The following is a 12,576-nucleotide window of genomic DNA, read 5'->3' as shown; positions in this document are numbered from 1 at the left end:
CAGGTAATAAAGGGCAGGGGGCGGAGCTAACTCCGACAGACCACGCCGCCATAGGCTCTTCCACTCCTGAGCCTGCCACCCTGGTTGGTGGGAGATGGTGTCAGTCGAACAGGTCTGGCCTCAGGTGTGGATTGATTAATCCCAGGAGTATAGCTAGATGAAGTACCTGGCAGATCCCTAACAGCTGCAAGGTGGCATTGGGTATAGGCACAGGTTGATGGAGGCCGGCAGGCTTGGAGTTAGTAACCTTGTTAGAAGCACACACCGTGCAAGAAGAGACAAAGTCCACAACATCCTTGGGCAGCATGGGCCACCAAAAGTGACGAGCAATCAGGTCTCGGGTTTTACGAACACCAGGGTGCCCAGCCAGTTTAGAACTGTGTCCCCATCGGAGAATTCTTCTCCTGCCTGCTAATCGAACAAAAGTCCTCCCCGGAGGGATGTCTCTAACCTGCAAAGGATTGGCAGTGATAATGCAGGACGGGTCTATGATAGTTTGAAGAGACTCCACCGTGTCATCCGTTTCAAATGACCTGGACAGGGCATCGGCCCTCACATTCTTGTCAGCGGGACATAGTGGAGCACAAATTGTAAACGGGTGAAGAACAGCGGCCACCTGGCTTGAAAGGGATTTAGTTGTTGAGCGGACTGAAGGTAGGTGAGGTTCATGTGGTCGGTGTAGATTAGGATGGGGTGAGCTGCGCCCTCCAGCAGATGTCTCCACTTCTCCAGAGCCAATTTGATGGCCAGTAGCTCCTGATCCCCAACAGAGTAAATGCGCTCTGCAGAAGAAAAAAGTCTCGAGTAGTAGCCACATACTACTGCCTTTCCTTTGGGGCTCCTCTGGAACAGAAGTGCGCCTGCACCAACATAAGAGGCGTCCACCTCCAAAGAAAACTGTATATATAAGTCAGGATTATAGAGGATTGAGGCAGAAGTAAAGGCTTTTTTGAGACTAAAAAATGTGGACTCTGCCTCTGGGGTCCACGCCTTGGCGTTCACACCGTTCTTGGTAAGGGTGGAAATAGGAGATGTCAGTGATGAGACGTTTGAGATAAACTGCCGGTAGAAATTGGCAAATCCCAGGAAACGCTGTATGGACCTCAGACCTTGAGGACGTGGCCACTCCAGGACAGCTCTCACTTTCTCAGGATCCATCTTGAGACCTTGATCCGATATGATGTAGCCCAGGAAGTGCAGAGAACTCCTCTCAAAGACGCACTACTCCAGCTTGGCGTATAAATGTTTCTCCCTTAATCGTAGTAGAACTTGACGGACATGCCTCCGATGAGTCGTCGGATCTGGGGAGAAAATCAAAATATCATCGAGATAAACAACAACACAGATATAGAGGAGATCTCGGAAGATATCATTAACGAGTTCCTGAAACACTGCAGGAGCGTTACACAGTCCGAAGGGCATCACTACGTATTCGTAGTGCCCGTCACGGGTGTTAAATGCCGTCTTCCATTCGTCGTCACCCTGGCGGACCGGAGCGGAAGTGAGATGGGGACCAGCGCTCACAGATCCATGGCTGTGGGCGTCAGGAGGTGAGTGGAAACGACGGCCCGCGGCCATAGATGCTACATGTGAGTAAACTCGCTAATATACATTCCCGTCCCCCTTGGTGCTGTTTCTGAGATTTTCATAGATTTTTATAGCGCTGATGAGGAACCGGAAGTCTAGTTGTACAGTCTTCTTTGGTGACGACATGACTCTTCGTCATGTGATCGGCCCCGCTGTACTCTATGTACTCGCTGTACTACTGCTCCTGCAGTATACGGAGCACAGCGCCGCTCTCTGAGAGGTTCCTCTGAGAGGTTCCTGTTGTTTCTCCTTTGCTTTATCCAATGCTAAAAACGAATAATGTTTTTTTTTTTTTAAATGCAAGCCCCTCAGTTGGAGTCACTGGGACCCAACACTAGAATTTCATCTGATTTGACAGATTATGGCACCATTTTCTATGGGGAACTTAAGGTGGTTATTTTGGTATTCCCATACTGTTTTTTGACACAGACCACCTATCTAAACATTGCTACAGACAAATCCACCTCTTCATGGTAAAGGTATTCTCTAATGCCAGTGCTGTCTTACAGCAGGATAATGCCCCCGCCACACTGCAAAAATCATTCAGGACTGATGTGAGGAACATGACAAAGAGTTCAAGGTGTTGACCTGGACTCCATATTCTTAATTCAATCGATCATCTGTGAGATGTGCTGGAAAAACAAATCCAATCCATAGAGACCCCTACTCACAACTTACAGGACTTAACCCCTTAATGACGAAGCCTAGGTTGGGCCTTAAGGATCAGAGCCCATTTGTCTATTCTGACATGTGTCACTTTATGTGGTAATAACTTTGGAATGCCTTTATTTATCCAAGTGATTCTGAGACTGTTTTCTGGTGACACATTGAACTTTATGTTAGTGGTAAAATTTGGTTGATACATTCAGTGAAAAACAGAAAAAATTACAGAAAATGTGGTGTAAGGCATATGTTTATACCACACAAAATAGTTATTAATTAACAATTTGTTTTTTTAAATAAAGGATTTAATATTGAAAAAAGGTTTTTTATACAACTGTTTTTTTTTTGTCTCACTAGGTGACTTGAAGTCAGGAATCCCTGATCGCTATTCTAATACACTGCACTACATGCGTAGTCCAGTGTAAAAGTGCTGTCAGTTACTCACTGACAGCAAACCTAAGGCAGGACAAACTAGGCTTCCGTAGATGACAAACCCGGAGGCCATTGTTAGGCCTCCTGTTGCCATAACATGATGGAATAGAACGTCAAGGAGCAGGAAGGGGTTAAAGGATCTGCTAACGTCTTGGTGCCAGATACCAAAGGACACTTTTAAAGATCTTCTGAAATCCATGTCCCAACGGGTCAGAGCTATTATGGCAGCACGAGGAGGACTACACAAGGCAGGTGGTTTTAATGTTATGTCTGGATGGTGTATATGTTAGTAATTAATTTCTATTCATTTGTACATTGATGGAAATTAGGGTATGTTCACACGCAAACTCAAAAATATCTGAAAATACAGAGCTGTTTTCAAGGTTTTCAGCGTTTTTTACGGCCGTTTTTGGAGCTGTTTTCAATATTGTCTAGGAAAAACGGCTCCAAAAGCGGCCCAAGAAGTGACTTGCACTTCTTTTGTGAACATACCCTAAAAAAAGAGTAACTTTTCTGTGCTTTTTATTTTTACAATTTATATCAATCACCCTAAATATTGCAATCTTGGGGCCTACATTGCTCCTATGTAAACATGGGAACGCCACCATTCTCACCAGTTTTAAGGCGTAATGTAAGTCTTAGGCCAAAACGTAGTAGTAGTCGAAACGCCAATCCAACCGAGATGGAATATGAAATATCCAAGATAGAAGGGAGTCCCAGGCATAAAATAAGATAAGATAACTTTATTAATCCCCGAAGGGAAATGCCAGTATCACATAAATGGATTCTGGGAAACGGCATCAGGGATCTTTTATTATTAGGTCTCTGTGCAGATTGAGATTCTGGCGTCCAAGGTGAAGATGATGAAGAAGACTAGGTGGTACTGTAGACAAAACAAAAAATAATCAGACCAGACGATAATCACACAGCAATATACTGGTGCCGAAGCTCCAGCCATGATTTCACAAAAATACTATAGATGTCAGTGATCATACCTGTACTGCTGGTGTTTCTTCAGTACCACAGCTGTTGGTACTTCTCTCCTCCTCTTTCTTTGAAAGGCATGGACGCGGCACAAGGGACAGCGTGGATTTGTCGGGATCCAATGTGCAATACAAGGCAGATGGAATATGTGAGAACATGGCAGAACGGTGACTTGCTCTCCAATCTCATAGTCCTCTAGGCATATAGTGCAGGACTGGATGTCTTCGTTTTCAGTAAAGGTTTGAGATGGGAGTCTATCAATCTGCCTGCCTCTCCTGCCTCGCCGACGTTGTCTTCTCTGCACAGGTCTGCTGTCTGTGGTCTCTGTTGTCGACTGTTGGTTGGGAAGCAGCTGACTGGTGCTTGGTGTTGGCTCCACCAGCCTGTTAGATGTTTGCTGAGGAGATCTGATTCCTTCTCTGGACGGCTGCAGGTTTGGTAGCGGCTCACTGGTGCTGGGGTCTTGTGTTGGTTCCTCCAGCCTTTCGGATCTCTCCTGAGTAGCTGATGGAGTAGACCCAGGCTGGAATTCTCCAGGAATTCTGAGCTCGGTCTCACTATTAATACGATGGCCACTTGTCGTTTCAGACTGTTCTATTGGCTCAGGTCGTAATGGGGACCGGCTTCTGTCCGCTCCTTCTTGCTGCAACCTACGGCGCGGTGGAACTTGACCACGTCTTCGTCTCCTGTCGGGGACATTGTCATGGTCTTCATCCTGCTCCACACTCTGACGCCTTTGTGAGAGATAAATCAGACAGTATCACACATGATAGGATTAGATACAATGACTCAGCAGACAGTATCACACATGATAGGATTAGATACAATGACTCAGCAGACAGTATCACACATGATAGGATTAGATACAATGACTCAGCAGACAGTATCTCACATGATAGGATTAGATACAATGACTCAGCAGACAGTATCACACATGATAGGATTAGAGATAGGGCCCAGCAGACAGTATCACACATGATAGGATTAGATACAGTGGCTCAGCAGACAGTATCACACATGATAGGATTAGATACAGTGGCTGAGCAGACAGTATCACACATGATAGGATTAGATACAGTGGCTCAGCAGACAGTATCACACATGATTGGATTAGATACACAGCTCAGCAGACAGTATCACACATGATAGGAGTAGATACAGTGGCTCAGAAGGAAGTATCACAAATGATAGGATTAGATACACAGCTCAGCAGACAGTATCACAGATTGTAAGAAGAGATGCAGCCGCACACTGACACCTCATACCAGATCTATGGGAGCTATAGGACCGCCAAGCGCTGCACTGCCCAGATTATGGCTCTGCATGGTCTGTACTTGTGCACTGTTATTCCTTATGGGTTATAGATCATGTGACCTGAGGCACCAATCACAGGCCACAAACTTGAAGGTACCGTATGCAATTGGCGTCCCGAACAGTTAATTATTCAACTCAGAATTTTGGATCTTTTTAGATTTAAAAAAATATATATATTTTTGGACATTCACTATTAATACATGTGGAAAGTTGCAGGATTTTGGGTCTTTATCAGATCTGGGACGACATCTCTTTTTTGTGTTTCAGATTGTGATTTGCATTCTACAGTTCAGGATGGGTACAGGATGGCAGCGGGCAGCAGATCTCTGGAGGTCAGTGGCTTCATTGTCCTGTTTTTTCCTTCCCTGTGATGGACATGTAGCAGGAGACTTGGATCCAGCAGGAGAGGTCCATGTGGCCGGATGTCCACTCAGACAAGTAGCGGCTTATTGAGTAAGAGCCCCGGACAGGTAACAATTCCACAAATCACCGGCTGCTCATTTGTAAAACTGACTACTTGTCCTACTGTCCATTCCTGAGAAGGGATAAGAGGTCACTTACTGGATTCTCTTCTCTTTAGGACATCTATCGGCAGCAGGAATACGCTTTTGGACTTGGACCCTTCATAAGTGAGTTTTTTTTAATAATTAGACTTTACCACAAGAAAGTGATTGATAGATGATCTCAAAATACAGTAAAATTCCTTTGTATCTGATAATCCCGAAAATTTGGTAATTTAGCACAAAACTGTACTATAATGTGGAAGACTGAAGAGAGAGAACCAGTAAGGAAATTGAAGATTGAAACTAAGATTTCTATACTTTCTATGCCCGTCCAATAATCCAGAATATTTTAAAATAAAGCACCTTTCATGTCCCATTGATGACAGATTAAAGGAATATTTTTGTAATGTTATGTTATGACTGATCCCATTATCTGGTTGTTTTCTCTCTTCAGCTTACCCCAGCACCACGGAGGAGAGAGATCTACAGCGCCTCATCTACTGCACGAAATTCTTACCATCCCCAATCTTCAAGATGGCGGTCAGTGATCATACTGGTTATTATGTTCTCTCTATAACAGATTTGTCCATATTCTTTCTATAGATGGAAAAATGTTATTGGAACGTTTCAATAGACAATTGACTGAATATTTTATCTTCTTAGCGCCTCATGCCAACGAACCGCGAAGCTCAGAGGAAATATCTGCCATGGCCGTGGGATGAAGAAGAGCCCAAACCTACATCAAGCCATCTGTGTGAGGATCTGAAGGAAGAGGAGGTCAAGAAGGAGGAAGGAGAGGCAGAAGAGCGCAAGGAGGAGCAAGTGCACGAAGACCATGAGGAGGAAGACCATGAGGAGGAAGACAAGGAGGAGGAAGACAAGGAGGAGGAAGACAAGGAGGAGGAAGACAATGAAGTGGAAGACATGGAGGTTGATGAGAAATCAGACAACGAGGATGAGGAAGAAGAGAGTGTGGTTGAAGAGAAAGAGGAGGAGGAGGTAGAGAAAACGGTTAAAGAGCAAGAAGAAACCAAGGAAGAAGTCAGCATGGCGATGAGAAGAATTCAGTGTCAGACAGGAAGAAGAAAGAAAATCCGCCAGCATTCCTTCCTCCGTGATATGATGAAGAACATCAGAGGGAAGAGGAACATCATCTGGACCATCCTCCTCAGACCAATGAGAAGATGAAGACTTGTATGGAAACATCTTAACTGTTATTACATCAACAGCAACGACAGTAATATTAATAATATGACAATAATAATATTAATAATTGTTAGATTAAAAAGGTCAGTCATATTAATATTGGTAGCAAGAGTGCAGTAATATTAGAAATAGTATAATAATAAGAGAGTAATAACAAAAATAATTATATAATAATAGCAGCAGCTTTGATCCAGGGTTCTCGGACTGATCGCTTTTTCCCGGGGTCAAGAAGGAATTTTCCCCCTGTGACATGAATTGGCTCAAATTGTCCAGGGTTTTTCGCCTTCTTCTGGATCAACAGCTTTAGGAATAGGGATATAATAAATATAAATAAGAAAATAACAATAAAAATGTTAGTAATATTAGTAGTTATATAGTAGTAATAAGATAATATAAAAAATAGAATAAACTCATTAAAAATATAATTATAGTATAGTCTTATTAAAAATGTGCAATAGAAATATCACAATAATAATAATAATAATAATAATCTAATAATAACAAATTAATATAATAATAACATATTTAGGTAAATTAACTATAAAATAAAGTAAACTATAATATTTAGCAGCGAGTTTGATCCAGGGTTCTCGAACTGATCGCCTTTTCCCGGGATCAAGAAGGAATTTTCCCCCTGTGACACGAATTGGCTGAATGTGTCCAGGGTTTTCGCCTTCTTCTGGATCAACAGCTTTAGGAATAGGGATCTCATAGTGTTAGGGTAATAATGATAGCAGTAATATAATCCTAGTAATATTATATTAGTAATTATAGGGTAATAATGGTAGGAAATAAATTACAATTTATAAACATAACTTTGAGTCTTCTCCTTTTTTTTCTCTTGGAAAGTACTGATTCTACTTGCTGGCAGGGAGTCTTAAAGGCAATGTTACCTGGGAAAATGTATACAAAATGACGGTACTCCAGAAGGAGGAAAACTGTCTGTCTAGTGCCACCTATAGGTGACTATTCTGTAACCTAATGCCCGAAACTTTCTAGAGACTTGAAACAAGATTTGGGTTAATAGCCAAACTAGAGTCACCCTATTGTAGACAGCACAATTGAGTGAGATTCCTTTAAAGCAGCTCTGGGAAGGTACCTATAGGTGGTCCTATAGAGACAGCTTGCCCTTTTTTCCCCCGTAATGAATAAAAAAAAGTTACCTGTGGTAGGTTAGCAATAGGTTGGGGACAGATGTTAGATAGCATAGCTGCAAGATCAGACTACATAGGGTTTACTTGTAGTCTGTTACCATGGAGACACAGGCCTGACATAAAACGACATTCTTAATCAGGACTATTTGCAAAGTTGCTTCACTTTACATTTTAGATGCTTTGGGACAGTACAAAACATGGTGGTGAAGGTGTACATAGCCTTTAAACTCAAAATATCCGCATATTTATTATAATCCTAATATTTATTAGTTCTAGTTTTAGCTTTAAACATTTAATTTTTAGGGCATCAAACTTCTATAAAGAATTATTAAATAAAATATTTTTATAGAGGATGCAGCTTTGTTTTTTTTGATACAGAGCTCCATACATATAGTTCTAGAGGTCAATAATGCAATTCTTCAGCCACCACTAGGGTCTTACCATATACAAATGTATACACCTCCAAATAAATAAGTGCAAAATATGCTCCCTCTAGTGGTGACTTTAGGCAGCTAGAATTTAATCACATTAAAGGGGTTGTCCACTACCGGTCATCAGTATATGATCTGTGGGGGTCTGACACCCGGGCCCCAGACCGATCAGCTGCTCCGGCTGCATGCAGGCATCAGATGTCATTGCACAGTATGCAATGTATGGGGCTGGAAGCAGTTGGCTCCATACATTGCATAGTGGCCGAGCTGCAGCTCTGCTCCTATTCACTTGAATCTGCCGCTATTTCGTGACCGGAGCCATCTGCTTCCGGCATGGACGTCCGGTGCCCGCAGGCAGCCGTAGCAGCTGATCGGTGCTGGGTCTGGGTGTCAGACCCCCACAGATCATATACTGATGACCTATCCATTGGATAATCTGTCTGGTAGTGGACAACCCCTTTAAGGGTAATTCAACAAAACAGCCCCCTTTGTAAATGTATCCCCTGGATATCCAGCTGCTTAAACTACCCACGGTCACCTACAGTCAGTACATGAGTCAGTATAACTAGAGGTACAATTTAAAGGGGCTTTTAAAGTGGCCTGATTTGGGTCTGCAATAAATTAGCGGACCACCCAGGGTTACAGTCTATAGAAGGTTTTTTTAGTAAACTCTGCAGAAAAAAAAGAAGTAAATTTGTATGGGACATAGGAGCCTGTAGATGCAAAATGCCTGGGGCCTTAAGCCTTCTCTTTAATAATCTTTTCCAACAAAGTTGGAAGCTACAATTGTCATAAATGTCTTGTGTGCTGAAGGATTAACATTTCGTTTCACAGGAACGAAGAGGCCGACACCTGAAAAACAACCCCATATCATTATCCTCCTCCACCAAACATTACAGCTGGCACAATGCGGTCAGGCGGGTAACGTTCTCCTGGCATTAACCAAACCCAGACTCGTCCATCAGACTCCAGATAGAGAATCGTGATCCATCACTCCACAAAACAGGTTTCCTCTTCTCCAGAGTCCAGTGGCGGCGGCTTTACACCACTCCATCTGACGCTTGGTGTTGTGCTTGGTGATGTAAGACTGGCATGCAGCTGCTCGGCCCCCGTGCCATGAAGCTCCCGGGGCAGTTTTTGTGTGGATATTAATGCCAGAGGAGGTTTGGAGCTCTGCAGTTATTGAGTCAGCAGAGCGTTGGTGACTTTCATGCACTATGTGCCTCAGCCCTCGGCTCTGTAACATTACGTGGTCCCCACTTCGTGGCTGATTTGCTGTGGTTCCTATAAGCTTCCACTTTACAATAATATCACTCACAGGTGATGGTGGAATAACTTGGACGGATGAAATTTCATGAACTGACTTGTTACATCGGTGACGTCCTATTGCGGGACCGCGCTGGGATTCAGTGATCTCTTTACAACGACCCGTTCTATCACAAATGTCTGTAAAGACGACTCCATGGCGAGTGCTGGATTTTATACACTTGTAGCAATGGGACCGATTTGAATTTAATTAATAAGAGGTGTGTCCCAATACTTTTGTCCATATTGTGTATCTTACATCTTGCTGCCAGATACTACAGGACGCCTTCAGATGTCTTTTTGGTGTCCATGCATGACATGCTTTGGCTGTATGAGAGGAATTACACAATATTCGGCAGGTGGCTTTAATGTTCTGGCTGATCGGCGTCTGACCCCACATGGAGCTGTAATATGAAGGTCTGAAAAGCCCTTTATCATATGTAAGGATTCATGTAATCAATAGAAAAAGGTTTGGTTTCACCGCATCTCATTCTAGATCAATATGGTAAAAGCAGATATCCAGTTGTGATCTGAAAAATAACCTGAGTGACTACCTATGGGTAATACCCACCTGCTATATATAGATATGTTATTTATATGTATGGAGCTTCTACCTCTCCTGGAATCCCCATAGTCACTTGGTTCTACTGGCTGCCATTCTTCCTGATGTTGAATTTCAATATTTTCCCATAGGCGCCATGCACACGAACATAAAAAAGCCTGCAATTATGGCCCGTAATTACGGCCCATAATTACGGGCCCATAGACTTCTATTGGCCACGGGTATGCGTACGGGAAGGTGCCCGGGCCATTGAAAAATATAGAACATGTCCTATTTTAGGCCGTAATAACGGCACGGGCAGGCCCATAGAAGTCTATGGGGCTTCCGTAATTACGTGTGACGTCAGGTGACGTCAGGGGATAGTCACTGTCCAGAGTGCTGAAAGAGTTAATCATTCGGCAGTAACTGTTTCAGCACCCTGGACAGTGACTTCCGATCCCAATATAGATCAACCTGTAAAAAAAATAGACGGTCATACTTACCCAGAACTCCCTGCTTCTTCCTGCAGTCCGGCCTCCCGGGATGACGATTCAGCTCATGTGACCGCTGCAGCCAATCACAAGCCAATTACAGGCTGCAGCGGTCACATGGTCTGCCGCGTCATCCAGGGAGGTCGGGCTGCATGTCGAAAGAGGGACGTGTCACCAAGACAACGGCCGGGTAAGTATGAATTTCTTTTACTTTTACTATGGAAAGGGCTGCCCCTTCTCTCTACCCTGCACTGCTAGAGAGAAGGGGCTGCCGATTAGTGCAGTGCAATTTTGAAGCGAAAACGTGCCCATAAATACGGGTGGAAAACTGGTGTCCTTTTGTACCAGTGACGCTTCCGTCGATGAAAGGCGCTGACTGACTGACAGGGAAAGTCATCCTGCCCAGCCAATCAGCGCCTTTCATAAACGCTGCGTTCAACCCCCTGGAGACCTGTGCAGGAGAGAGCAGATCTCCATGGCTGCCGGACGGCGTGGGAGCGGGAATAAGGTGAGTTTGAAATGTTTTTTTTTTTTTTTTAATTGTAATAGAAGTGTGGCTGTATCTGTGGGGGGGGGGACTTTGTCTACACAGGGGACTTTATCTACGGGGGGTGTCTATCTACAGGGGTACTATATCTACAGGGCTGGGCTATATACAGGGGGACAATATCTACAGGGCTGGGCTATATACAGGGGGACTATATCTACAGGGCTGGGCTATATACAGGGGGACTATATCTACAGGGCTGGGCTATATACAGGGGGACTATATCTACAGGGGGTGGGCTATATACAGGGGGACTATATCTACAGGGCTGGGCTATATACAGGGGGACTATATCTACAGGGGGGCTATATACTGGAGTGGGCTGTCTATAGAGCACCATATACAGGGGTGGGCTATATAGTATATAGCCCCCTGTAGATATAGCCCACCCCTGTATATGGTGCTCCATAGATAGCCCACCCCTGTAGATATAGCCCCCCTGTGTATAGCCCACCCCTGTATATAGCCCCCCTCTGTAGATATAGCTCCCCTGTGTATAGCCCACCCCTGTAGATATAGCCCCCCTGTGTATATCCCAGCCCTGTGTATAGCCCAGCCCTGTAGATATGGTCCCCCTGTAGATATGGTCCCCCTGTAGATATGGTCTCCCTGTAGATATGGTCCCCCTGTAGATATAGCCCACCCCTGTATATAGTCCCCCTGTAGATATAGCCCACCCCTGTATATAGTATCCCACAAATAGCTCCCCCAATAGTGCTCCACAGAAAGCCCACCCCTGTATATAGCCCCCTTGTACATATAGTCAACCACTGTATATAGTGCTCCACAGATAGCCCACCCTTGTATATAGTATATACAGGGGTGGGCTATCTGTGGAGCACTATATACAGGGGTGGACTATCTAGTGGAGCACTATATACAGGGGTGGACTATATGTACAAGGGGGGGCTATATACAGGGGTGGGCTATCTGTGAAACACTATATACAGGGGGGGACTATATGCGGAGCACTATATACAGGGGTGGGCTATATCTACAGGGGGGCTACATACATGGTTGGGCTATCTGTAGAGCTCTATATACAGGGGTGGGCTATATCTACAGGGGGCTATATACAGGGGTGGGCTATCTGTAGAGCACTATAGGGGGAGTTATTTGTGGGACACTATATACAGGGGTGGTCTATATGGGGGCACTATCTACAGGGGGCTCTATGGCAGGCACTATCTACAGGGGGCTCTATGGCAGGCACTATCTACAGGGGGCTCTATGGCAGGCACTATCTACAGGGGGCTCTATGGCAGGCACTATCTACAGGGGGCACAGTGTGTGTGTGGGACACGGTGTTTGGCGCTATTATATTTAGGGGTGTAGTGTGTGGTATAATGATAACTTTATATTTATTTATAGGTGCAGAAATGTTGGAAAAGTGAGAAGCTGAAGACATGTGAGCGGCA

This window comes from Rhinoderma darwinii, chromosome 12 (genome assembly GCF_050947455.1).
Source record: "Rhinoderma darwinii isolate aRhiDar2 chromosome 12, aRhiDar2.hap1, whole genome shotgun sequence".
Taxonomy (NCBI): domain Eukaryota; kingdom Metazoa; phylum Chordata; class Amphibia; order Anura; family Rhinodermatidae; genus Rhinoderma; species Rhinoderma darwinii.
Note: the sequence above shows the minus strand (reverse complement) of the source record.